General features: G+C 46.2%; 1 protein-coding gene across 2 annotated transcripts in view; it reads right to left on the bottom strand.

The window, feature by feature from the left end:
• LOC138250508 (serine/threonine-protein kinase Nek5-like) overlaps positions 1-25,521 on the bottom strand; it is a 350,116-nt gene extending 324,595 nt beyond the window's left edge. Inside the window, exon 1 of one of the 2 annotated variants that reach the window (XM_069205454.1) lies at positions 25,370-25,521. The gene's annotated coding sequence lies outside the window, so the exon portion shown is untranslated. The remainder of the gene's footprint in view (positions 1-25,369) is intronic. The other variant, XM_069205455.1, reaches the window with a different exon arrangement.
• Positions 25,522-26,144: the final 623 nt, after the last annotated feature.

Below are 26,144 nucleotides of genomic sequence, written 5' to 3'. Positions count from 1 at the left end.
CGTCTATTATGCGCTCAATGTCTCCTTCTAACTGTAGCGTTACTTTATACACCCTATCAGGTGTAGAGACACGCATGGCCGCAGTTTCCACTTGTAGAAAGTCATCAGTTCCTTTCACCTCCAGATGCTCTAGAAGACTCCGGCGAACTATTGTGACCTCTGCCGCGCTGTCTAGCAGTGCTAGAGCACACTTCTTGTTCTTCAAGAGGACCCTCTTCCTGAGTGGCATGTCGGACTGCGACTGCTGCCACTTTTTTCTTTTTGAATTGTTGTTTTTGTTGGGTGGGTTTCTCTTCCTTTTTTACAGAAACCTCCGATGAGCGTTGTGATTCCTGTCTCGGTTTTACATACTCTGTTCTTCGCTCTGACCGCACACCTCTCTCATTTCTTTTTTCCGATGAGTCCTGAAAGGAATGAGATTGGTATCTATCAGGCGTTTTTATATTATCTTGATTTCTGAGATTATATCTGTTCTGCGGGGTCTCCCCTCCCTTTTTTAGGAGTTTGTTCTTTTTTTATCCCAGCGTTTCTTATTACCCTCAGGTACTTTCTTGGGAACATCTTTGTTCGATTTGCCCTGAAATTGTGGTTTATATGGTCTGGCCCCTAAACTGTCTCGACCAATGATAGAATAGGTCTCTGCAATTATCTTAGGCAGCTCGCGTTCCTGATCTTGTTGCGGAACATCACGGAGCCGCATGCGCACTGCAAGTGCGACCGCTTCCCCTTTAAGGTTACTTACAATGAACAAGGATACTGTGCCAAAATTGCCCATTAGTTGCATCCCCAAATCTAGGGCCGGGGCAGCCCCGTATTTATCTTGAATTTGCTTCAACACCTCCTGTAAATTGGCAAGTGTTGGTGTACCGTGTGCGGTTGTATAGAGCGTGGCAAATACTGTGCCCCAGGTATTACAGTTATCTACTGTAGGGACCATCCCAAAAGGCAAGCACATCGTTAATATTCTATGTTTATCCTGAGTTCTCGTATGGGGAAATACTGCCTCCAGCGCATTAATTTTTGTGCTAACCAAAACAGAGTTTCTTCCCGTTTGACGGGTACTTTACCCATGATCCAATGTACAGTCGCAGGGTTTATACCTGCTGTTCCTGCATGTGGATGTGCTGGAGCAGCACGTGCTGGGTTTTATTTAATGTTTGCATTACGAATTGTACTAATCGTCTATATATCGCTGTTCATTCTGTATATAAACGACGAACCTCAGCTACCACTAAATGTGCAACTGCAGGATGTGGTGTATAGGTGGCCAATAAAGGCCAGGTAGGACCATCGTTACTTAAAGGACCTAACCTTACTGGTAAAATGGGGTAGGGCGCCATCAAGCCAATTATTATGTTCTTGATATAATAAAGATATTTCTAAATATGCGTATGCTCTGTATTGTCCAGGCGCATTTGCAAGTGTAGAATGTTAAAATGTATTTGTGTTCCCATCCACATACTGGAAATGTGACCCAAGCATAAAAAAGTTCTGTTCTATAAGCTGCATTGGCATCCACCACGAATGTGACTGGACCCCCTTGGGGCGTTAGGCCATTTGCTAATAAATGTGCAGTCAGAGGTTGTCTCATATTAACTGCTATTTGTATCTGCTGTGGATTCGCCATTATAGACAGACTATAAGTTCACAGTAGGCACACCAAATAGGTTTTTCCTTTTAAAGTTCAAGCTTGAACAACATCCAGCTACAAATAGGATAGCCTACGTAGCTGGGGTGGAAATCCTCAGTACCACGGACGTCACCGTATACGGTATTGAGGCGTCATTCGAGATACTCCAGAGGACCCGAAAATTAGAGCCTGACCAAACGTTGGTGGCGCCATGTTGCGTAGGCTCTCATTATTCTAATGAGACTACTGGATTTTGAGCGGCAGAATCGCCCACGGTGTGGGAGACTAAGTCTAACCCACTGCAGGTGACATCTGTCTCTCCAATCCGGGTTTTGCTCCGGCTAACTAGCAGTGCCTCATCTCTACTCAAGGATAGTGATGAATAGGCAGCCGAGCGCATGACATACTTGGCTTCTCAGGGAAGTCGTGCTAACTCAGGTCTCATCCGTTTCTCTCATTTACAATCCAGTCTCATATATAAATGACAAACAGAAGCAGTATATGTTTCAGTAATGAATTTAATAAAACAACTGCATCTTCGATAGCAAAGCGTGAGCTGCAATAACCAGGACAACACAACATGACAGTATTAAAATTGTGACCAGAAGAGTGAAGCATAAAAACAATTCTATCATATTGTCAATATAATCGATGGACTAATCCCTACCTAGGTTATGACCGAGCACAGCATGTTAAGCTCTAAATCTGCCCTTCAGGTTCCCCTGGGAAGACATCAAACCCCATACCTGAACAAAAGCCTGCGGCCTGCGTTAGCATCTGTAGCGAAGCATTCAGCAATCAGCATACAGTTGTTGTTCACTGGCTGGAATCTCCCTCTAACGTGTAAGGGGCAACAAAGTGTTTTTATAACAACACAACTGATGTTCTGAGAAAATGTCCCTACGTAAGAATGTCTATTTTCTACGAATGTTGGAGACTAAACTTCTACCACGTTCACCGGCAATGTACCGTGCTGTAGCCTTGGAAGAAGCACAGAGTGATCAAGAATGTCTTGTTTGAGAATAGAGTGCTGGCCTAGGCAAAACAGTTAGATAAACGGAAAATAAAACAAGACCGTAAAAATGGTTATTGTAACAATAATAAGACTAAGCTAAATTAAATATATCTAGGTTAAAGTGCACAGCGGCCTAGTGTGTTAAAATAACGTTCATAGAGCTATAACTAAAATGGCTACGCAACAGTAGGGGATGTAAAAAAGTCTGCTTAGTTTCCTCATACGGAATGAAACAGACACAGTCTTTCAAAAGGCTGGAGTTAGAAATGTGACCCTCACTGAAATCAGGTGTGATGGATCGCCATTTAACCTGGTCAGCTCTGTAGGGTAGAATCTGCTAAGGAAAATGTACCCCAATAGACCAGACATCGGATCACTCAGTCTATGCAAGCGAATGAGGATCCTGCACAGTACATCATTAAAATGAAAGAAAACTGGACCCAGGAAGTGGGTCAGGGCTGGGAAGTGACAGGAGATAATGTCGTGTTATTCTATAATGTAGTTAAGAAAGGATTGCCTTCTGACATACAGGACAGATTACATAACATAGTGGCACTGGAAGACAAACCTTGGACCGACGTTCAAGCACATATCATCCATTTTTGCAAGAAGAAGCAGGATAAGGAGAAAAGCAAACAGGAAGTAGCAGAGAAAGCGGCAGCCAAGTTGGTGCAGCAGAAGTTAGCAAAGAAGGGAGCAATGGAAGGTGCTATAGTGGCAGTAGCCACTCAGATGACTGCAATATCTGTGGGAATGTTCCCAGGGGCCACCCAAGGACAGTACCTGCAGCAGCAGGATTATATAAGGACACAAGGAAATAGTAGAAGGGGACGAGGAGGAGTAGGAAGAGGTAGGATGGGTCCCTCAAGAAGGGATCAAGCAGGGATCAAGCATGTTATTATTGTCAGAGGTTTGGGCATCTTATCAGAGACTGTAACATGAAGAGGTGGGATGAGCAAAATGGAAGAATAAGTGTTTATGGTCCATCCAAAATATGATAGTGCAGCCACAGCAGAATCCACAGATCACATATTTGCCCCAGACACCCTCTCAAAATGTGCAGTCACCAGGAATGCCCCAAGCGCAGCAAGGACTGCCTCAGCAGAACTATCAAGTACTCTCCACGAAAATCCCACCCCAAAATGGACAAGGAGGGATGGCTGTGAAGGGGGGAAATCCTTTCCAGGTGAACCCTGCAGGAGGATACGCACAATGAGGGTGCCCACAGAGTATTTATATGTGTCCATTTTGTCAGTGACACACGGGCCAGATGAAGAACCCACTGTGACTGTGTCCATTAATGACAAGAGCTATGCATTCCTCATTGAAACAGGGGCAACATTATACTGTATTAAAGAGGAAGGAATCCCGATTTACAAAAGATCCATGGACTCACAGGGAATCTGTGGGGAAATTATAAGGGTTCCTTTTGCCAAACCAGTAAAGATGGAAGTGGGGGGGAGACATATTGATTGCTGCTTACTGTTTTTACCAGCTGCCCAGCGAATTTTTTTAAGCAGAGACTTGTTGGCAAAATTTAATATGACCATTCATTTTAAGCCAGATGGTAGCATGGTTTGCTCCACACCTGGAGTTCCACCCTCCAGAGTCATGGTATTAACGGTGGACTCCACCAGCAGAGACCAGACTAGAGCACAACCCGCTGGTATGGAGGCATTTACTGCAGCAGTATACACCGTCACAGCAGAGACACCAAAGCTACTGGAGGGGGAGGTTCAATTGCCTAAAGAATTTCTTTTTAGGGAGCAAGGACAGGGCCCTGGACTATCAGAAGCAGAGGTAAAATTGCAGATAGAGGCTTTGGAACTAACTCCTACTTATGGTGCCCTGACAGCCAGCGACTATAATGGTGCTTTGTGGGTATGTGTCATCTTCCTTGAGCCAGAAAAGATGATTAGGGAGATTCTGGATAACAAGCTATTTGAGGATTGCCACAAGAGAAGGATTATACTTTTCCAGGATGGCATATCACTAAGAACTGTGCTAGAGGTCAGAATGCCCACACCAAGCAGATCTTTGGACACAGTAGAAGAAGACAATCTGTCACAGGTGCCAGACGTCCTGTGGACTAAGGGTCCTCACAATGTCAGCCTCATCGGCATTGCCACACCATTCCGGATTCGATTAAAGGAAGGTGCCATCTTACCCAGAGTAAAACAATACCCTTTCTCCAAGGAAGCGGGAAAGGGCATCTGCCCCACTATACAGGCATTATTGGAACAGGGAGTAATTTACCTTGGAGTGTTACAAGGTGACCTTGGAGTGTCACCTTGTAAAACCCATATATACCACGTTAAGAAGGCTAAGAGCAATACTTGGAGCATGGTTCAAGACCTGGGCCCGTTAAACAATATTGTGTTACCTAAATTCGGAATAGTCCCAGACCCCTCCATCATCCTCACAACCATTCCACAGGACACCAGGTACTTTTTAGTTATCAATTTTAAGAATGCTTTCTTCTGAATTCCTCTCCATCCAGATAGTCACTGTCTGACAGCGTTCTCATATTGAGGGACCCAGTGTTTGTACTCTTGTTTGCCCCAAGGGTATTGCGAGTCCCCCAGCGTGTTTAACAGAGCAATAAAAGAAAGGTCAGTGAAATTTCCAATGTGACAGCACTCTGTTGCAATATGTCAATGACATAATGGTTTGTAGTCCTACCGAGCAACAGTGTAGGGAGGCCATCATTTCAAGAACGGCCTACCACCGCGGCGATGGCCGCCAAAAGACCGTCGCCGTGGCTACCAGCCGTCCGCCATATTATGACCACAGCCGGATTTCCGCCACAAGAATGGCGGAAATCCGGCTGAGGCCATACCGGCCTATGGCAGTAAGGTGGAGCTGCTACCACCAGCAGCGCCTCGCCAGTAGACCACCACCAGCCGTATTATGACAAATAATACGGCCTGGTGGTGCTGTGCTGGCAGGCGGTGCTGGCTGTAGCAGCTCCCTGTCCCGTCTCCTGCCGGAGGACCCCTTGGATCCAGGTAAGTCGGGTCCACGACAGGGGAGGGGGGTGTTGTGTGTGTGTGTGTGGGGGGGGGTGAATGTATGTGTGTGCGTGAATGCGGGTGTGTGTTGAGTGTTGAATGCGCATGTGCATGTACGGACGTGTGAGTGCGTGTATGTTGTGAAATGTGAATGCGTGTCGGCATGTATGTTTGGAAGTGTGTGCGGATGTGTCTGTGATTGGATGTATGCATGCGTGTATGTATGTCTGAATGAGTGTGTGTATGTGTCAACACCAGGGCAGTACGCGCTCTATTGGCGACTAGAATGCAAAAACCCAGCACTCTCAAAACAGCGTAATTTATGCATTGTGCTGATATGTTGTTGTTTAACCTTTTGCATTGCAGAGTTCAATCCTGAAGACTTACTTTTAATGTGCTTACAAATGCTGTTCATTTGCAATGTATTGCTGCAGGCTTTCAGAGTGTGTTAGGGTGTGGTCCCTTTTCAGGGCCTTCTAGAGACTTTCCCTGCAACATGCCTGGGTGTGGTTGTGGGCTGGGCCAAGACTCTATAAAAAGGAGCCAGCCTAGCTCCAAGTGCTCACTATTCAGAGGCCCCGGTGCAGAGCAGCAGCTACTTCCTGAGCTCCTGTCCCAGTGGCCTATTTGATCTTCCAGACATCTGACTTTCATTCTTCATTTGGAGATCCTTGTTCTGGGAGGTAAGACGGTGGTTGGGCTGGCCTCCCGACACCGTTATCAAGAACTCTCATGTTCTTGGGCCTAATTCTTTTATGATTTGACAGAGTACTTTGCATGTGTGAAATATGCGCTTGAGTGTTTGTGAAATTTGCAGGGTGACTTGCGAATCGGCAAGACGCGAGATTCGTTTCATGATAATTTAATCTTGTTATTCATTGCACGCTACCATTTCTTGACATTTGCATGGTGGCTTAAGAATCGCCAAGACGCGTGATTCGTTTTATGGTGTTTTAACTTTGTTGTTTCATTGCGCGCTACCATTTCTTGACATTTACATGGTGGCTTAAGAATCGGCAAAAGACGCGCGATCCGTTTCATTGTACTTTGATCTTGTTATTCATTGTGAGCTGTTATTTCTTGGCATTTACATCGTGGTTTATGAATCGGCAAGACACACGATTCATTTAATGATGATTTGACTTTGATATTCATTGCGTACTACCATTTCTTGGCATTTTATATGGTGACACTCGAATCGGCAAGACGCACGATTCTCTCCTCAAGTTTAATTCATGTTGTTTATTGTATGCCAATATTCTAAGATATTTATCATGTAATATTCGAGTTGACAAGTTATGTGATTTATTTTTGTGAATCCATATAGTGTTATTCATGGTGCACAATCCTTTTATGGTGTTTACTATATATATATATATATATATATATATATATATATATATATAAATAAATATAAATCTACAATATGCGCAATTTGTATTGAAACATTTTAAGAGTACACAGAAGCTCAGAGTTTCTAGATGCAATATTGTATGGTCCTAGTATGCATTCTCAAAAAAGGATTTATATGACTGGTTTAAAATTTAGTCAGAATGTTTTTCTGATTCTCATGTAAAGGAAAGTACTTGAATAAGAAAGTTTTCATTTAATCCATCTTGATTCCCTTACAGGTATCCAGCCATCTTGAAACTCAGTTTTTTTAAACTTAATTCTTAGATTGTTCATGTTTTCAGAATGACTATTCCTAGAATCATAGTCTAGTATTGATTTCAGGAGATATAATTTTCATATTGTGTGTTCTAACCTTTTTCTTACTACAGGTCTCCTTCCCAGCTGTTTCCCTTCCTAATCCCATCTTTCCCTCTTGAACTCTCTTAGCCTCTGTGATTTATCTATCAGAGTCTTGGAGCTGTTCAGTGGTGGACGTGGTGGGAACGTGCGCAGACCCCGAGGATCTGGTGACTCTGACAGTATGCGAGTGTGTGTCTGTGTGTGGGGGGTATGGATGTTGGAGGGGTATGGAGAGGTGGGGGGGTAACTGGAGAGGTGTGGGGGGAGAGACCCCCATCAGTGACAGGGAAAGAATTCCCTGTCACTGATAGGGCCTACCGCTATGGTTTTCGTGGCGTTACAAACGCAACAAAAAACATGGCGGTAGGCAGGGTCATAATCCTGCAGGTGGCAAAATAGAGATCTCCAGCCCGGCGGCTGTTTCCACCGTGACGGTCGGAGTGGTACACAATGTCATAATGTGGCAGTAAGTGCCACCAGCCTGTTGGCGGTACTAACCGCCACATTATCGCCGACCGCCGGGGTCGTAATGACCCCCTATATCTCTTCTAACCACTCTTGCCAAGTGAGGATACAAAGTGGAGAAGAGAAAAAATCTTTACTGCAAGGAACAATCCCAATATTTAGGACAATTACTGTCAGCATCTGCTAGACATGTAATACCTGAAAGGGCAGCCTCCATTTGGCAAATGTCAGAACCAGAAATGGTCAGAGGAATGCAGAAGTTTCTGGGCCTCTGTAAATACGTGAGGCAATGGATATTTGATTATAGCATTCTAATAGCCCCATTGTAGAGGGCTATTAAGCAGACAAGAGATAGGGTGGATAAGAAAATTTGGATACCACCAGAAATGAGGAAACTTTCCAGAAACTAAAGGATGAGATTATAAATGCTCCTGTCCTGAGACCTCCAGATTACACCAAGGAGTTCAACCTATTCTGTCACTGCAATGGTCAAGTGAAGATAGCTGTGCTCACACAGAAGTATCCGCTAGGACACAAACCAATCACGTACTTCAGTGGGCTGCTGGACTGAAAGAACACAATCCCTGTGAACAAGCTTTGGCCACTGCAGCATTTGCAGTACAGAAGAGCACCCCCATAGTTAAGGGGGCACTATTGACGCTCTAAGCAGAACATGTAGCATTCGTTATCATCCAGAAGGCCACAACCACTCTCACTACTCAGAGAGTGTCAGGATATGAGGTGATACTGTCACTCCCACCCTTGAAGGTTGTGAAGTGTCATACGGTCAATCCTGCAACATTCTTCATGCACTTAGCATTAAACCTCAAGGAGGACAAGTACAACTGTACAACACATAGGCTCACATTATGACATTGGCAGTAAATGGCGCTTACCGCCGTGCTGACGGCCGCCAACTTACCACCGCGCTGGCAAATATCCGTCCACCATATTATGACACACACACACACCAATCGGACAGAATACAGCCACATACACAATTCCGTCTGCCCAAAGGTCAGTGTTAAACTGGCAGTCCAAGAACCCACACCGTTACGCCAACAGAACAACGCCTATCACATTATGACCCACGAATCATCACAGCAGACATTTAACGGTGGTAATCCATTGGCGGTACATACCGCCGCACTCAAAATGGACACCCAATCAATCAATCAAAAAATTTATAGAGCGCGCTACTCACCCGTGAGGGTCTCAAGGCGCTGGGGTGGGGGGGAATAAAGTGGGGGGCAGGGAGGGTCACTGTTCGAACAACCATGTCTTGAGACAAAATAACACTACATTGGACAATTCAAACAACACACACCTGACACCCATACACACACCACATCCACACACCCACACTACTATAAAACACACACCCACATTACCCACAACCCTTTACGGATACAAATCATTGCCGCCACACTGACGCCAAGACCACTGCGACAACTAGACACACACACCACTCACACCCATACACCCCTCACATCACACACCCCAACACATTACCCAACACACCCTCACCAACACACATCACATAACACCCAAGGCACCACAAAGCCCCCCCCCCAGTTTCACTGAGGAGGAGTTAAGGGTCATGGTGGAGGAAATCGTCAGGGTAGATCCACAGCTATTTGGAGCACAGGTGCAGCAGATTTAACTAACAAGGAAGATGGAGCTGTGGCAGAGAATTGTGAACAGGGTCAACGCCGTGGTACAGCACCCAAGAACAAGGGACGGCATTAAGAAGAGGTGGAACGTCCTACGGGGGAAGGTATGTTCCATAGCAACAAGACACCAGCTCGCTATCCAGAGGACTGGCGGTGGCCCCCCACCTCCTCTCCCACAACTCACAGCATGGGAGGAGCAGGTACTGACAATACTGCATCCTGAGGGCCTGGCCGGAGTTGGAAGAGGATGGACACTGGTAAGTCAACTTCTAACAATTATCACCCCCCCCCATACCTGCATGCCATCACACACCCTCACCCTCACTCCCATCACTCCACTCCACCCCATCCCACACACTCCACCATCACATCACATTGATCCCAATGCCAAGCCCTGCATGCTGTACCAATGCATAGACATCCCTCACAGCCCTGCATGGACACTCATCACCAAAGCATGCACAGCATAGGGATACTAACATAACCACTATACACTAACATACACGAGCAAAAGCTGGCAGGGGAACAACAACCATAGAGGGGAAGCTACAGATGTACAAATGTCAGACACCTGAAGCATAATACATTGTTTACATCCCCACAGGTACCCCAGCCAATGTCACTTGAGAGGAGGTGCCACCACTATCCAGCCCTCCTGAACAGAAGATGCCCACAGTGATGACATCTGCTAAAAAGGGGAAGGAGCCTGAGGGGGGCAAGAACCCATCCACCAGTGCCAGGAAGGGTAAGGGATCCCCAACCCATGAGCAGAAGGAGAGGAGGCACTCTACGCCAGCGGATGCTGCCAGCCAAACACCGCCACCACCACCAGCTGTCCCAGTGCCCCCCGCCAGCCATGTTTGTGCAGCCATCTGAGGGTGAAGGGGCTGAGCAGGAGCCTCCCACAACCACCACCGCAGTGCAGCCATCTGAGGGTGCAGGGGCTGTGCAGGAGCATCCCACAACCACCACCGCAGTGCAGCCATCTGATGGTGGGGGGACAGAGCAGGAGCCTCCCACAACCACCACTGCAGTGCAGCCACCTGAGGGTGCAGGGGCTGAGCAGGAGCCTCCCACAACCACCACCGCAGTACAGTTATCTGAGGGTGCAGGGGCTGAGCAGGACCCTCCCACAACCACCAGCGCAGTGCAGCCATCACCACCGGTGGACGCCATATAGTCCAGCCTCCATGGGCTACTGTCCAGGCTGCCTCCTCCAAACCCAGTGAGCAAGATACCCACTCCAGAGACTGTGGCTTTGCACTGCCCAGGACAAAGCACAGGGCATGTTGCTCCCTCCAGAACCAGTGGGCAAGACACCCACTCCAGGGGCTGTGGCCTTGCACTCCCCAGGACAAAGCACAGGGCATGTTGCCCCCTCCAGAACCAGTGAGCAAGACACCCACTCCAGAGACTGTGGCCTTGCACTCCCCAGGACAAAGCAATGGGCATGTTGCCTCCTCCAGAACCAGTGGGCTTATTCTCGCTTCCTGCTGAGGTGGCACCCCTCTCCCCCTCAGGTGCCTGCCTATTTGACAACTGATGCCCCTGCAGTGTTCTCCCCGGATTGGTGCAGGTTTCAAGTGGGGCCTTGGACTGTGGCCATGTGGGCCCTTTGCGCTAAGGACTTGGCAGTGTCCCTTTGTTATATATATGTACAGATCTGTATCATGGCCAAACCGGAATTATCATTTTATTGTTGGACTGATTACAATCATTTTCTTCAATTCCTGTTGTCCTTGCATTATTCAGCAGATTTTTGTGAAATTATTGTTTTTGTAATGCATCTGGCTGTGTGTATAGCGTGTGTGTCGGGTGTGTGTGTCACTCTCTTTTTCCTCCCCCCCTCCCTTGTGTGCTAGGCGGCTATACTCACTGTCATCGTCTTCACCGGCGTTGGTATTCCAGGTGGAGCATAACGTAAAATATCATCAGGAAAACTTGCAGTTCTGCTTCCATGGCGGCGTGGTTCTTCCCTGTGTCTCCAATGGGGAGTCTTTTCACTTTTGTGCTCTGTTTCCGCCAGGCTTTTGATGGGGTTGGTACCGCCCCGGAAAAGGTGGCGGATTGCGGTGTCATAATATGGTGGGCGGAACATTGTCTTCCGTCTGGCTGTAGGCGGCTACCGCCGTAGTGACTGTTGTTTCCGCTGTGGTGGTCGGTGTGGTACATTGGCTGTCTATCGGAGATAACACTGCCATGGTCATAATTTGGCAGTAACTACCACCAGCCTGTTGGCGGTATTACTGCCATTTTATCACCAACCGCCAGGGTCGTAATGAGAGCTATAGTGTCAAAAAATGCAGTCAAGCCATAGAGGATAATGTACCAGACAGCGTTGTCTTTTTTGTGGATGGTTGCTCCATGACTGATCAAGAAAAAGGAATTAGCAACACAGGGGTAGCAGTAGTTGGGGCTCAGCAACACAGGTCATTAGATACACTACAGGTCATAGAACAATTGCCCCTGCCAGCACACTATTCTGTGCAGGCAGGAGAGTTGATAACATTGATAGCGGCCTTTAAGTCTGGAGCAGGAGAAATAGTTACAATATACTCAGATTCAGCATATGTAACAACCACTGCACACTCCAGTATCATGAGATGGAGTAGGCGAGGGTTCATTAAATCAGAATGTAGTACTGTGATGCATAGAGAACTCTTAAAGGCCCTAATAGAGGCACCTGTGCTACCCCAGGCAGAGACAGTTGTGAAATGTGCAGCGCACACAAACGGACATGATTGCGTATCCCGGGTTAACGACTGGTGGATTGAGCAGCTAAGGATGCCGCCAGATGTACATCCCCAAAGGCATCATCAGACCCACAACTTGCCCCTGTCCTGGTGGCTCAGACTGCCCCACAGCAGAGGCCGAAACAAAGACTACAATAGACAAGGACACACCCCACTACACTGAGGGAACTACAGGAAGCTATGCCATCATACGAAAAGCAGTTATGAGAAAATAGAGGGTGCATCCAGTCCTGGAGCAACCTAGTATTTAGACAGCTATCTACAGGAAAGTCAGTTATGCCACAAGCTTTGCTTGTAATCGCCCTGGAACAGAATAATTTACCAGCTCACACTTTTAGAGTCCATTTGGCAACCGAAATACAGCAAGACTGGTTTGTCCACAATTTGCATAACAATAATCATGTATTATCACAGCTGCACGATTTGTCAGCAGTATTACCTGAATCTCACTCTAAAAGTGATAAGCTCCACCATTTCTCAACCACCAGGACCCTTTAAGGCCCTTCATTTGGACTTTGCGGACAGGATTGACAGGACCAACAACTACATGTACCTCATAGTGATGGTCTACACTTTCTCCAGATGGATTGAGACAAGACCATGGGTCCATTGGGATGCCAAATCAGCAGCCACATTCCTAATTAGGGAAGTGATTCCCCAATGGGAGAATCACAGAAGCCATGAGATCCGACAATGGCACTCATTTTTCTAATACAATTTCTGAACACCTAAAACTACTAGGGATAATGCACAAATTGTCCTCTGCAACCCACCCACTATGTAAGGGAATTGTAGAGCGCCTGAATGGACCCTTAATACTTTATTTTGGCGACACAAATGTCAAAAATACCATAGAGACTATACCCCCTTTAGGAGGTACATAATACACAAATTATATACATTAATATGCAGAAATAGCTGCACAAACAGTAAGAAAACAGTGCAAATAGTGAAAATCACAATAATTAAAAATGGGCTTAGGGAGAACACAAACCATATACTAAAAATGTGGAATGCAAAAGTCGGTCTTCCACCTAGGCAAGTGTAGTGTGTAGAGGGGAGCTGGGAGAATTAGAAAACACCAAAGGTAAGTAACAGAACCCATACCAGAGCCCAAAAAAGCAGGGATAAATCACAGTAACTTTCCTAGAGCACATAAACACATGAGAAAGAAGATATTGCAATATCCAGAAGAGACTGCAAGAAACCAATGATGGATTCCTGGATCTGAAACCTGTAGAAGAAGGGGGCCAAGTCCAAGAAGCACTGAAGAGTCCAGGGAGAACAGGAGCCCCTGCTAACCCAGATGAAGGTACAAAAGAAGAACCACCAGTGAAGAACAACAGTCAGTACTGCACCCAAGAAACGGATGTGGGTTCCTGGTTGGTGCAGATGATGTCCCACGTCAGATGGATGATTGCAGTCTGGTTTGCATCGCTGGATTCTGACAACAAGCCCTGGCTCACGAAAAGCAGGCGATAAGAAAAAAATGGCACTGCCCGGGGCCAGAATGGACCTGGTGGACTCTACCCAGGAGGGCGAGTCAGATGGAGCTCTCAGCAATTCAGAGAGCCCTCAGAAGACCAGGCAGCTTACACAGGAGTCCCACAGCACGGGGACAAAGAAGGTGCAAAAGGAGGCCCACGCAGCACTACATAAAGGGATCCCACACCGCCGGACAACCAGTGAGGAAGCTGTGCGTCGCAGGATAGAGTGCTATGGGCTGGAGCTGCAAGGTGCACGAAGGATACCAACAAGCCTTGGCAACTGCAAAACACGCGGTGCACGGGGGTAATGTCTTGCGTGGGGAGGCAAGCTCTTACCTCCTCCAAAGTTGGTCATCAGGACCACTTCAGTCAACCACCCGTGTTGCTGGATCCACGCACTTTGTCAGGAGAGGGGACCCATTCCAACGGTCGTCGCCGCAGTGGGGTGCCTGCTGAAGCAGGGAAGTGACTCCTTCACTTCAAGGGAAATTCCTTCATTCTTCTGGTGCAGGCTGAAGACAGGCAGTCCTCAAAGGATGAATGACCTGGAAACAGTTGCAGTTGCTGGCAGAAGCTGAAGATAGAATGTTGCACAAGTCATCTTTGCTTCTTTGTTGCAGTTGGTAGAGTTCCTGGAGGGTCCAGATGCAGTTTATTTGGTAAGAAGTTGAAGTAAAGGATGCAGAGGATTCCTAATGGAGTCTTGTAACCCGAATCTGAAGAACCACCCAAGAGAGAGACCCTAAATAGCCCTGAAAGGGGGGTCAGTCAGCTAAACAGATAACTACCTATCAGGGGAGGGCTCTGACGTCACCTGCTGGCACTGGCCACTCCCATGCTCCCAGAATGCCCTGCCAACTTGGACTCCAAGATGGCAAAACCCAGGGACTCACTGGAGGAGCTCTGAGCACCACCCCTGGGGTGGTGACGGACAGGGGAGTGGTCACTCCCCTTTCCTTTGTCCAGTTTTGCACCAGAGCGGGGGGTCCCTGAACCGGTTTAGACTGGATTATGCAAGGAGGGCACCATCTGTGCCCTTCAAAGCTTTTCCAGAGGCTTGGGGAGGCTACCCCTCCCAAGCCCATAACACCTATTTCCAAAGGGAGAGGGTGTAACACCCCTCTCCCAAAGGAAATCCTTTGTTCTGCTTTCCTAGGCTTGAGCTGCTCAAGCAACAGGGGGGGAGAAACCTGTCTGAGAGGTGGCAGCAGCTGGGGCTGCCTGGAAAGCCTCAGAAGCCTGTAATGGAAATACAGGGGGTCCTCGAAGGAGCCCCCAGAGTGCATGAAATCATACAACCAATGCTTGCAAAAGCATTGGGGTATGATTTGAACATGTTTGATACCAAACATGCCTATGCTCGGAGTTACCATTATTTAGATGGACATAGGTAGTGACCTATGTCCAGTACACGCGTAAAATGGTGTCCTCACACTTATGAAGTCTGGGAAAATGGTCCTGGAGGTCATGGGGGCACCTCTGCTAGTGCAGGGGTGCCCTCACACACAGGTACTCTGCCCCGTGCCCTCAGGGCTGGAGGGCCTGCTATAGGGGTGACTTATAAGTGATCTGGTGCAGTGTAAATGCCAGTGAAAGGGTGCATGCACCTTTTCACACAGCCTGCAATGGCAGTCATGTAGAAGCCTTGTATGGGCTCTCTCTGGGTGGCAAAAGAAATGCTGCAGCTCATAGGGATCCCCTAGAACTCCAATGCCCTGGGTACCTAGGTACCATATACTAGGGACTTATAAGAGGGCACCAGTATGCCAATTGTGGGTGAAATACTTGATTATCAGTATCCCATAACCATAATTTGAGGGCAAGAGCATAACTACTGGGGTCCTGATTAGCAGGATCCCAGTAGACACAGCCATACACACTGACAAACAGGCCAAAAGTGGGGGTAACCATGATAGAAAGAGGCTACTTTCCTACACAACTCCCCCAAACGAAGGACAATAAGGCTAACCTTGGCCAGTTGAGATTTAATTTTCTAAGTGGTGATAAGTGGAGAGTGGCTCTGCAATAGAGTGGTTACTCCCTTTATCATCTACTATGTGGTCCCTTCCCTGAGGGGAGGTGAACCATCCTGTTTGGTTACTTTTAGTTAGAGAACAGTAAAACCGTGGACTCTGAGATTCCCAAGGTTTAAGGTTCTGAAATAGTTTTAAAGTTGGGCAGTATGACTTTCTCTGGGACCCTATGTCAGGCCAGGGTTGCTGTCCTAAGGATTGTAATGCTAGACAGGGATGCTGCCTTAGCAAGACTAGAGCCGTGCAAAAGGTTTGTCCCCATGGCTCTAAGAGAGGACAGGGTTGCTGTCCCTCTTGGGGCAGAGCAGGACAGGGTTGCTGTCCCAAGGGCTCTACATAAGGACAAGGCTGCTGTCCTATAGATTTAGAGGTAGAGCAGGGGTGCTGCACTAAATTTCCTAGGAGACAGTCTACATGAAAGCTAGGTGACACCACCTGCTTAGGGCCAGTAACTCCACCCCAAGTAAGTTGCACTACAGCTAAGGGGAGAGACTGAGTGGAGTTATTGACATCAGCAACTCAGTACTTCTGTCCAAGGAGGTGTTGTGCAGGTAACATCAGGTTTTCAGTCACTAAACTGATACTGGCACCTGTGTCCCTGTAGGCCTGGGCCTCAACACCATTTATCTGAATTGACTGCTTGTACTCATCCATGTTAAGGGGACAAGCAGCCAAGGTTGCAAGGCTAATGCCACCAGGTGAGACAGAAACTGTCTTGAGGGTTTCTACACCTACCACAGTTTCTATGATGGACCCAAATATACCTTTACTTTGACTACTGCCAGTAGTCCACCACTATTACTACTACTACTAGGGGCACTAGAAGTGGAAATGGATGTAGTAGTGGTGGTAGGCTCAGGGGCTTTACCTGGACAGGATTTGTCCCCTGGCCTATGGTCTTTACCTCTGCACACGTAGCACCAAGGCTTTTAGTGTGTGCAGAAGATGAAGAAAAGGAAAAGGTTTTATTCCCACCCCCAGAGGAGTTTTGTGGACCTGAGGAGTCGTCTTTATTTTTGTTTATCCCCACCCTTGTCCTGGACTTATCACCTTCTTTCTTCTTGTCCTTGTCTCCCCCTGTATGAGCTTTTCTGCTCACCCTTGTTCTGACCCATTTGTCTGCCTTCTTTCCCAGTTCTTGGGGAGAGGTTAGATCTGAGTCTACCAAGTACTGGTGCAACAAGTCAGACACACAGTTATTCAAAATATGCTCTCTCAGAATCAGATTGTTTAAGCCCTCATAATCAGACACTTTGCTGCCATGTAACCAGCCTTCTAAAGCCTTAACAGAACAATCCACAAAGTCTATCCAATCCTGTGAGGACTCTTTTCTGGTTTCTCTGAACTTAATCCTGTATTGTACAGTGGTTAGGTCAAATCCATCCAAGAGTGCAGTTTTAGGAATACCATAGTTGTCTGAATCTTCTTCTCTGAGAGTGAGAAGTCTATCCCTCCCCTTGTCAGAAAAGGACAACCACAGAAGAGCAGCCCACTGCCTTTGCGGGACCCTCTGAACTTTACAGTCCTTCTCAAGGACAGCAAACCACTTGTAAATATCACACCCCACCTTGTATGGGGGGACAATTTTGTGCAGATTTCTAGAGTCAATGGTGTCCTCCCTGGCCCCATAACTCCTGAAACTGCTGCTGCTCCCACCATGGGGAACTAACCCCAACCCCTGCTTTTCCCTTTCCACAGCCAAGATCTCCCTATCTAGGGCTCGATGTTGCTGCTGCAGCCTCAGCCTGGCCTCCTCCAGTCTCTGCATTGTGATCTCCCTATCTAAGGAGTTGTCTCCTGGAGTTGAACCATGAGATCCCTCAGAAACTGAGGTGATATGGGAATGGGCAGAGGTTGTTCTGTCCCTAACTTTGGAGACCCTACATACGTGACCTCTGAGTGTGAAGGGAGCCCTCCCCTGAATCTGAAGGATGATTCTCCGATTCTAAGGGCCTAGAATCTCCCCCCCCTCCTCTTCCTGGTTATCAGCATGTTCCTGATCATCCTGAAGGAGAAGGCTCAAGAGACAACTCTTATTGGAGTTCTTCCCTACATCTAGGCTTCTGTCTGAGCAAAGCCCCTTCAATTCCTTGAAGGTCATGCCCTCATAGCGAGTACCCAGGACCTCAGAGCTCTTCCCAGTAGTAGACAAGATGTAAGTGGCTGTTAGTGTAGTGTAGGAAAACCTAACCTATCTAACCTCTACTCTCTTGGAAAGGAATGTAAGAGACTAGAACCCTATACTAGGTATATGTGTATAGCTCTAGGTATAGAGTATTCTTTCCTGTGGAAACCACCGGTGACAGAGTGATAAGGCAATTGCAAGTACCTATCCCACCACAGCACCACCAATGTAGGAGGCTGGCCTGGTTTGTAGTTGGTACCTAAGGGACTTACACCTTATACCAGGTCCAGTTATCCCTTATTAGTGAAACATAGACAGTGTCTAGAAGCCAGGCTCTCTAGGGGTAGTGTGGAGGAGCAGCCAAGGCCTAACTAGGAGTCATGCAAAGCTCATGCAATACCACTGTGGTCACACAGTACTGCCACACATGAAAGAAAATACTCAGTGTTACAAAAATAAAGGTTCTTTATTTTGGTGACACGAATGCCAAAAATACCGTAGAGACTATACTCCCTTAGGAGGCAAGTAATACACAAATTATATACACTAGTATGCAGAAATAGCTGTAAGAGCAGTTAGAAAACGGTGCAAATAGTGAAAATCACAATAGTTAGAAATGGGCCTGGGGGAACACAAACCATATACTAAGAAAGTGTAATGCGAAAGTTGGTTTTCCACCTAGGCAAGTGTAGTGTGTAGAGGGGCGCTGGGAGTATTAGAAAACACCAAAGGTAAGTAATAGAATTCACCCCAGAGCCCAAGAAAGCAGGAGTAAATCACAGTAACTTTCCTAGAACACACAAGAACACGAGAAAAAAGATATTGCAAGAACCAGAAGAGACTGCAAGACACCAATGATGGATCCTGGACCTGAAGACCTGTGGAAGAAGGGGACCAAGTCCAAGAAGCACTGAAGAGCTCAAGGAGAACAGGAGCCCCTGCTAACCCGGATGAAGGTGCAAAAGAAGAACCACCGGTGAAGAACAACAGTCAGTGCTGCACCCAAGAAGACGGATGCGGGTTCCTGGTTGGTGCAGATGATGTCCCACGCCAGATGGATGATTGCAGTCTGGTTTGCGTCGCTGGATTCCGCCAACAAGCCTTGGCACATGCAAAGCACGCGGATAGCGGAAAATGGTGCTGCCCAGGACCAGGAGTGACCTGGTGGACTCTGATGTCACCTGCTGGCACTGGCCCAGAGTGCCCTGCCAACTTGGAATCCAAGATGGCAAAACCCAGGGACCCTCTGGAGGAGCTCTGAGCACCACCCCTGGGGTGGCGATGGACAGGGGAGGGGTCACTCCCCTTTCCTATGTCCAGTTTCATGTCAGAGCAGGGACTAGGGATTCCTGAACCGGTGTAAACTGGATTATGCAAGGAGGGCACTATCTGTGCCCTTCACAGCATTTCCAGAGGCTTGGGGAGGCTACCACTCCCAAGCCTGTAACACCTATTTCGAAAGGGAGAGGATGTAACACCCCTTTCCCAAAGGAAATCCTTTGTTCTGCCTTCCTGGGCTTGAGCTGCTCATGCAGCAGGAGGGCAGAAACCTATCTAAGAGGTGGGGCTGCCTGGAAAACCTCAGAAGCCTGTAATGGCAATACAGGGGGTCCTCTAAGGAGCCCCCAGAGTGCATGGAATCATACAACCAATGCTTGCAAAAGCATTGGGGTATGATTCCAACATGTTTGATACCAAACATGTCTATGTTCGGAGTTACCATAATGTAGCTGGACATAGGTAGTGACCTATGTCCAGTACACACGAAAAATGGCATCCCCGCACTCACGAAGTCTGGGAGAATGGTCCTGGAGGTCGCGGGGGCACCTCTTCTAGTGCAGGGGTGCCCTCACACACAAGTACTCTGAACTCTGCCCTCAGGGCTGGAGAGCCTGCTATAGGGGTGACTTATAAGTGACCTGATACAGTGTAAATGGCAGTGAAAGGGTGCATGCACATTTTCACACATGCTGCAATGACGGTTCTGTAGAACCCTTTGCATGGGCTCCATATGGGTGGCAAAAGAAATGCTGCAGCCCATAGGGATCCCCTGGAGCCCCAATGTCTTGGGTAACTAGGTACCATATACTAGGGACATATAAGGGGGCATCAGTATGCCAATTGTGTAGGATTACCGGTATCATATAACCATAATTTAAGCGAGAGAGCATAACTACTGGGGTCCTGATTAGCAGGATCCCACTAGACACAGTCAAACACACTGACAAACAGGCCAAAAGTAGGGGTAACCATGCTAGAATGAGGCCACTTTCCTACAACTGCCAATAGGACTATTTTCCCTGAGAAATACCCCAAGCTCATACCGTCACTTGAGTCCTCACCAAATAGAGACAGAGAGATCCATCTATGTCCAAGCCCCTGTCACCAGAAATAAACTTCAGGAAGAAAGTTTGTCCCAATCACTGAGTGATGAAATGCATAGTATTTGTGTGAATTAACTAAATGTGCAAAGTTCATTCCCAAACAGATAACCAAAGGAAAAGAGAAGAGCGCCAATGCCGAGGTTGACCTCCCTGAAGTAAAAGTAGGAGATCAAGTGTTCTTACTGAACTTTGTTCCCAAATGGAAGTGAAATGTTTCAAGGGCCCCTATACAATCACCATGGTTACACCAACAACTCTCAAAGTGGATGGCAGGAAACCTTTGATCCATCACGGCCATGTGTGTCTCGGTCCAACTGCTCATCTAAAATTGTGGACAGTTCAAACAAAACAAGAGGGCAGGACAAAGATTGTCACCCTAACAGAGCCACCCTTCAACTATATTTTTGTACTATCTTTTGAATAGACATTACCAAAGATATGCATTTTTTTTTTGTATTTCTCTTTTATGTCTTAAATCTATCAATTTTCCTCTTTGCAAGCAAAGTTCCCCCAAATTCTAATATCTTTCTTGTTCGAAGAGAGCCCTCTAGTAACAATGTGACCCATAAACACTCATGTTAAGTTGTCAAACATGTGGTATAAGCACATGTCAGAAATAGGTGCAGAATCCACAGGTGAATCATGCTTTGTGTGCTTTTTAATACTCCATGCTACTGGTTCAGATAGACTATACTCCATGAAGGAAGTACTACCAAATATAGCTTGCTGCCTATTAAACTAGTACTTGTGTAGAATAAAGGCCCAAATGCAACTGACAAATGTCAGAGTAGTACGCTTCCTATTCAATGCCCCAAGATATGACACATTACCGGAAGTACTATACATCCTCACAGACAAGAGATAAGAGAGAAAATAACACACATGAGTAACAGGATACCCCACCATTGTAGATTGGTTCCAGATTGAGGTTTCCTATGGGTAACACACCCACGAACCTAATGTTACAGCTATCTTGCAAACCCCTTGCCCCCAGATTGTGTCCCCAGGCCAGAGCTCAGAGCCAGAGGGTCAGTCTTTGGCATCCCACCACCGAATTTTCCTGTAGGCCCATGTCTTTATGGAGTGGCACTGAGGTTTAGCCAAGATGCCATAGGGAAATGTACACCCATCTGGGATGAAAATATTCCATGCTATACCTAGGTAGATAGCATTGTAAGTCCTCAGACTGTCATGAAACTAACCTCTGTGTCCTTATGTTTTAGGGGAAATGGGACCGTCGGCATAGGTCGGAATATTGGTTGCAAGGTCACAGTCTTCCACGCGGATATGCAGTGGGGCACCTCCAGCCTTATGGATTTCTTCTAGCAGTGTGGAGAACTACTGTATGTCCAGTTACCAAAGGACTGGGGAGAAATGTGTTCCACTGTAACTTTGCACGCTCCAGTTTTAGTGATACCCGGAATAAACATATCCGCCTTGCATAAAAACCTCATGAGCCATCCAACGACCTTGCTACATCACAGAAAGAAGAAGAGAACAGCACAATACTATGCTACAATCATCTGGAATGAAATCCCTCAAGAATAACTCTTGTTCAATGATGCTGAGCTTTTCTTTGGGAGTATCTTGCCATTTGTCCAAGCCAAGGCAACCGCTTGTTGGCTTCAGATCACGGAGGTGTGAACTCCTCAAGATCATTTACACCACAATTGAGGGCTTCAATGCAATAAAGGAAGAACTTCATGTCCTGAGGATAATGGTGCCACAACACCGTTATGTATTGGACCTTATGGCGGCCATGCAAGGAGGTGCCTGTAAAAAGATAGGTACCATGTGCTGCACGTTTATCCCAGCAAATGACGCAGAGAATGGAACTTTGTCAGAAGCAATACAAACACTGCATAGTTTACAAACTAAAATGATAAATGAAGGAGCTGTTCACAATCAAAAATTAGTACAGGCCAAACCCCCACACTGACACAAGCTAGGTGAAAGGTTCATTCAAGGATGAAGCGGAGTAAGGAACACGAAAGAGTCATCTGTTAAAGGCCAACTCATGTCTGACCAACCTACAGGTATATACGACATTAGCAACACTCTCTGTGCCTACAAACAGATTGCAGACTGATTAGACACCAGGAAATTAGTCCAAAGCACATAGCCACACAACTTATTATGGGTGCAGAGCAGAAACCGAATTCCGAGCACTAGGGAGTCTCGGACACACAATGCTGACACCACAAACTTAAATTTAATTGCATTTACACAAGAGCTTGTATGCAGTCATAAGTCAAAGAATGCTAGGTCATAAACCTTTGTTGAATCTATAATAAAGAGCAATTAATGTCTAAACCTAGGAATTTGGGGTTATGGAGTTACATGTTTTCAAGTGTTTACCATTTTAATCTGTAAACTTGCAAGTTACCTATTGTTAATCAGGTGTAATAAGGTATTGTACTGATCTGTATAAAAGGCCCTGTCTATGAACAGCCATTTGAGAAAAACCACAGAGGCAGGTCGTGCAGAGCTGAGGTGCAATCCCCAATGTTTTGATCCCTGTTGCGACAGTTAGTAAATACCGTCTTTGGAACAACCAAGAGGAGTCTGCATGGTCATTTCCGAGTCATGAGAGAGTATTTGTTAACCCTGTGACAGGAAGGGAGTAGCCAGAAAAATGAAATACCCCCCACACTGAACCAAAGCTCTGTTGGCACCAAGCAACTGAAACAAACCTCCAGGAAAGAGCATCCTAGCCTCTTCCATCCAAGCATCTATTCTTTCAACCTTTCATCCACCTGCTCATATCCACCTTTTCACCGTAATATGCTCTCATCCATTTCCTCGATCCATTCTCAAATCCATCATCTATGCAGGCATCCATGTATACACCCATTCATCTATCATTTGATTTACCCAGTCTTCAATAAAGTTGTTAGTTAATCCATCCATCCTCTAAGACTTCTATTTACTCAGCCATCCTTTCATTCACCCATCTATCCATCCATCTTCTCATATTTTCATTTACTATGATATCCTTTCACTAACCTATTCATCCATCCATTCAAATTTCCATTTACTGTCATCCTCTCATTCACCCATCTACTCATTCTGTCATCCATTCATCCACCCGTTATCTTACCCACTTATCCACCCATCCTTTTACCCACTCCTCCATCCTTTCACCCACTTATCCTTTAACCCACTCGTCCATCCATCCTTTAACTTCCCATTTTTTACTCACTTATTCCCTCCATCCTTTTACCTACTTATCCTTGTCCCCATCCATCCATCCTTTTACCCACCCATCCTCTCACTCACTCATCCACCCATCCTTTTACCCACTCATCTATCCTTTCACCCACTCATCCATCCTTCTTTCACCAATCCATCCTTTCACCTACCCATCCTTTCTCCCACTCATCCAGCCTTTTACCCACTCATCCTTTCACCCACCCATCCATCCTTTCACCAAGACATCCTTTCTCCCACCCCTCCTTTCACCTCTTCTTATTTCTCCTTTCACTTATCCATTTTTCAATAAAGGCTAACATCCATCAACAGATCATTTTGTCCATCCATTCATACATGCATCATCCTCTTGGATTCTAATTTACTTTGCCATCCATCCTCTAAGATTTTAATTTACTGTGATCATTTCACCCACTCATCCGTCCACTCAGATTTCCATGTACTCTGTCATCCTTTCATTCACTCATCTACCTATTCTGACATCCACACATTCTCGCACCCACCCATCCTTTTACCCACTCATGCATCCTTTAACCCACTGATCCATTATTTTGCCTACCCATTTTTTACCCACTTATCTCTCCATACTTTTACTTACTCATCCTTCCCCCACCCATCCATCCTTTTACCCACCCATCCTTTCACCCCCTCATCCATCCATCATTTGCCCACGCATCCGTTTACCCACTAATCCATCTATCCTTTCACCCACCCAATCCTTTCACCTACTCACCCATCCATCCATAATTTGTCACAAAACATCCTTCAATAAAGCCAATCATCCATCAATTGATCCTTTTGTCCATCCAGTCATCGATCCATCATCCTCTCGTATTCCCATTTACTTTGCCATCCATCGTTTCACGTTTCCTTTTATTTACTATATAATTCGTTCACGCATCCATCCATATATAGAAGGAAGTAAAGTAGGTTGGATAGATGGTGGGAAGGAAGGATGTAGAGACTGCTGATGGGAAAAGGGAACATTATGGATGATCGTTGGATGGAGGGGCAGAAGGAAAGATGGATGGATAGATGGCAAAAGGAATTGAGAGGTAAGCAATAAAAAAGAGGATTCCCTCCTCTCCACCCACAGACACTCTCCCACGTGCTCTCCATTGCCCTGTTTAATTTGCAGATACTTCAGCGCCCCTTCTACAATTTGTCCCAGACTATTAGTTTTGGCTGTCGTCTGGCCGGATTGTGTCCAGCCAGCACTTCTGCGCTAAAGATGCAGTCTGCGGAATCAAAGTTGCTTTATAAGCGCCTCCTGTCCCCGTATCTGCTAGGACTGTAGAAACTGTGCTCCAATTAACAACCCTCCACACAAAAGAGAGATTAGCTCAGCGGAATATATTTAAATAGACTAGACATCTATTCTGAGGCCATCTCATAACGTTTTTGACTCTCGAGTGATCAAAAAATTGCTATTACACACATTTTCTATTGCATTTAGTAAAACAGTATAATAATTCGTGACAACTGTATTCAGTTAAGAAACTATGTTAACGAAAATACAAACAAAGCTATTATTTTCAGTTTCGTGGTATTATTAATGCGTGTCAGTATTACAAACGTCAAAACCTCTTTGTAGACGAAAACGTTCTTTAATAACCCTGGGTTTATCTCCACTTCGTATTTGAGTTTATTTCTTAGTTGTGTGTTTCCGCCTAAGCAGGGCTGCCCCGCCTTCTTCAACAACGAAATGGAACTGAGCGCTGACTCCACAGTCCTTCTTCCCTTTTATTCACGGCTTTCTGTTTCCGTTGCCATGGATACCAGACGCTTTCTTACAACCCCTTCTCCCCTTTCCTGCTCGACCCCCCCGTACCTGGAATCAAAGTATTAGTTCTACCGTCCCGGGGCCGGTTGCGGATGCAAGGGAATCGCTGCACAACTCACAGTTCACCGTTTTCAGTCATTGGAAACAGTCGTGCAATGCAGTCCCCGAGTTGGCTCCCATCAGTTCACTGCTGATTCGTTTGCCCTGCAGTAACGCGAGCGCACAGCAAAAAATTACCCGTCTGTACGTGCGCCTTTGGCGCATCATGGGAATTGTAGTCCAACATTATCTGTTGTCAAGGTAACTTTCTTATTAACCCCTATAACAACCCTAATCATAAACCCATATTGTTTTCTCCTAATACCAGTGGCAGATGTAGACTAAAGAACTCCTTAAGGGCGGCCACAATGGTGATATCGGGTACAATTCATAGCTGTCATGGCATATGTGACACATTCAGTAAGTCTGTTTTTTGACAGTACAATGTGACCTGCAGAACTAAGTGTTCCGCATATACTTTTTTTTCTGTATCCATGTTTCATTTATTGTGTAGTTAATAGAAAATGTACATTTACATGCAACACACTATAAATAACAAAATTATCGCAATAAAACTAAAAGGCACATTAGTCACAATCACGCTCCATTATTTCCTGTGGGGAAATTTATTTAAAATATCCTTGAAAAAGAAGTTTGTAACAGACCCTTCCTGAACCAAAGAAATAATTTTCTTGTCCGAGTACTGTGTGAGGAAACTAAAAGTGTTGTAGAGGAAACAGGTAAATACAATTTTGCTTGTCCTCCAAACAAGCTGCTCGAGCAA

Source organism: Pleurodeles waltl, chromosome 8, assembly GCF_031143425.1.
Source record: "Pleurodeles waltl isolate 20211129_DDA chromosome 8, aPleWal1.hap1.20221129, whole genome shotgun sequence".
NCBI classification, from domain to species: Eukaryota; Metazoa; Chordata; class Amphibia; order Caudata; family Salamandridae; genus Pleurodeles; species Pleurodeles waltl.
Note: the sequence above shows the minus strand (reverse complement) of the source record. Positions and strands in the feature narration are given on the sequence as shown.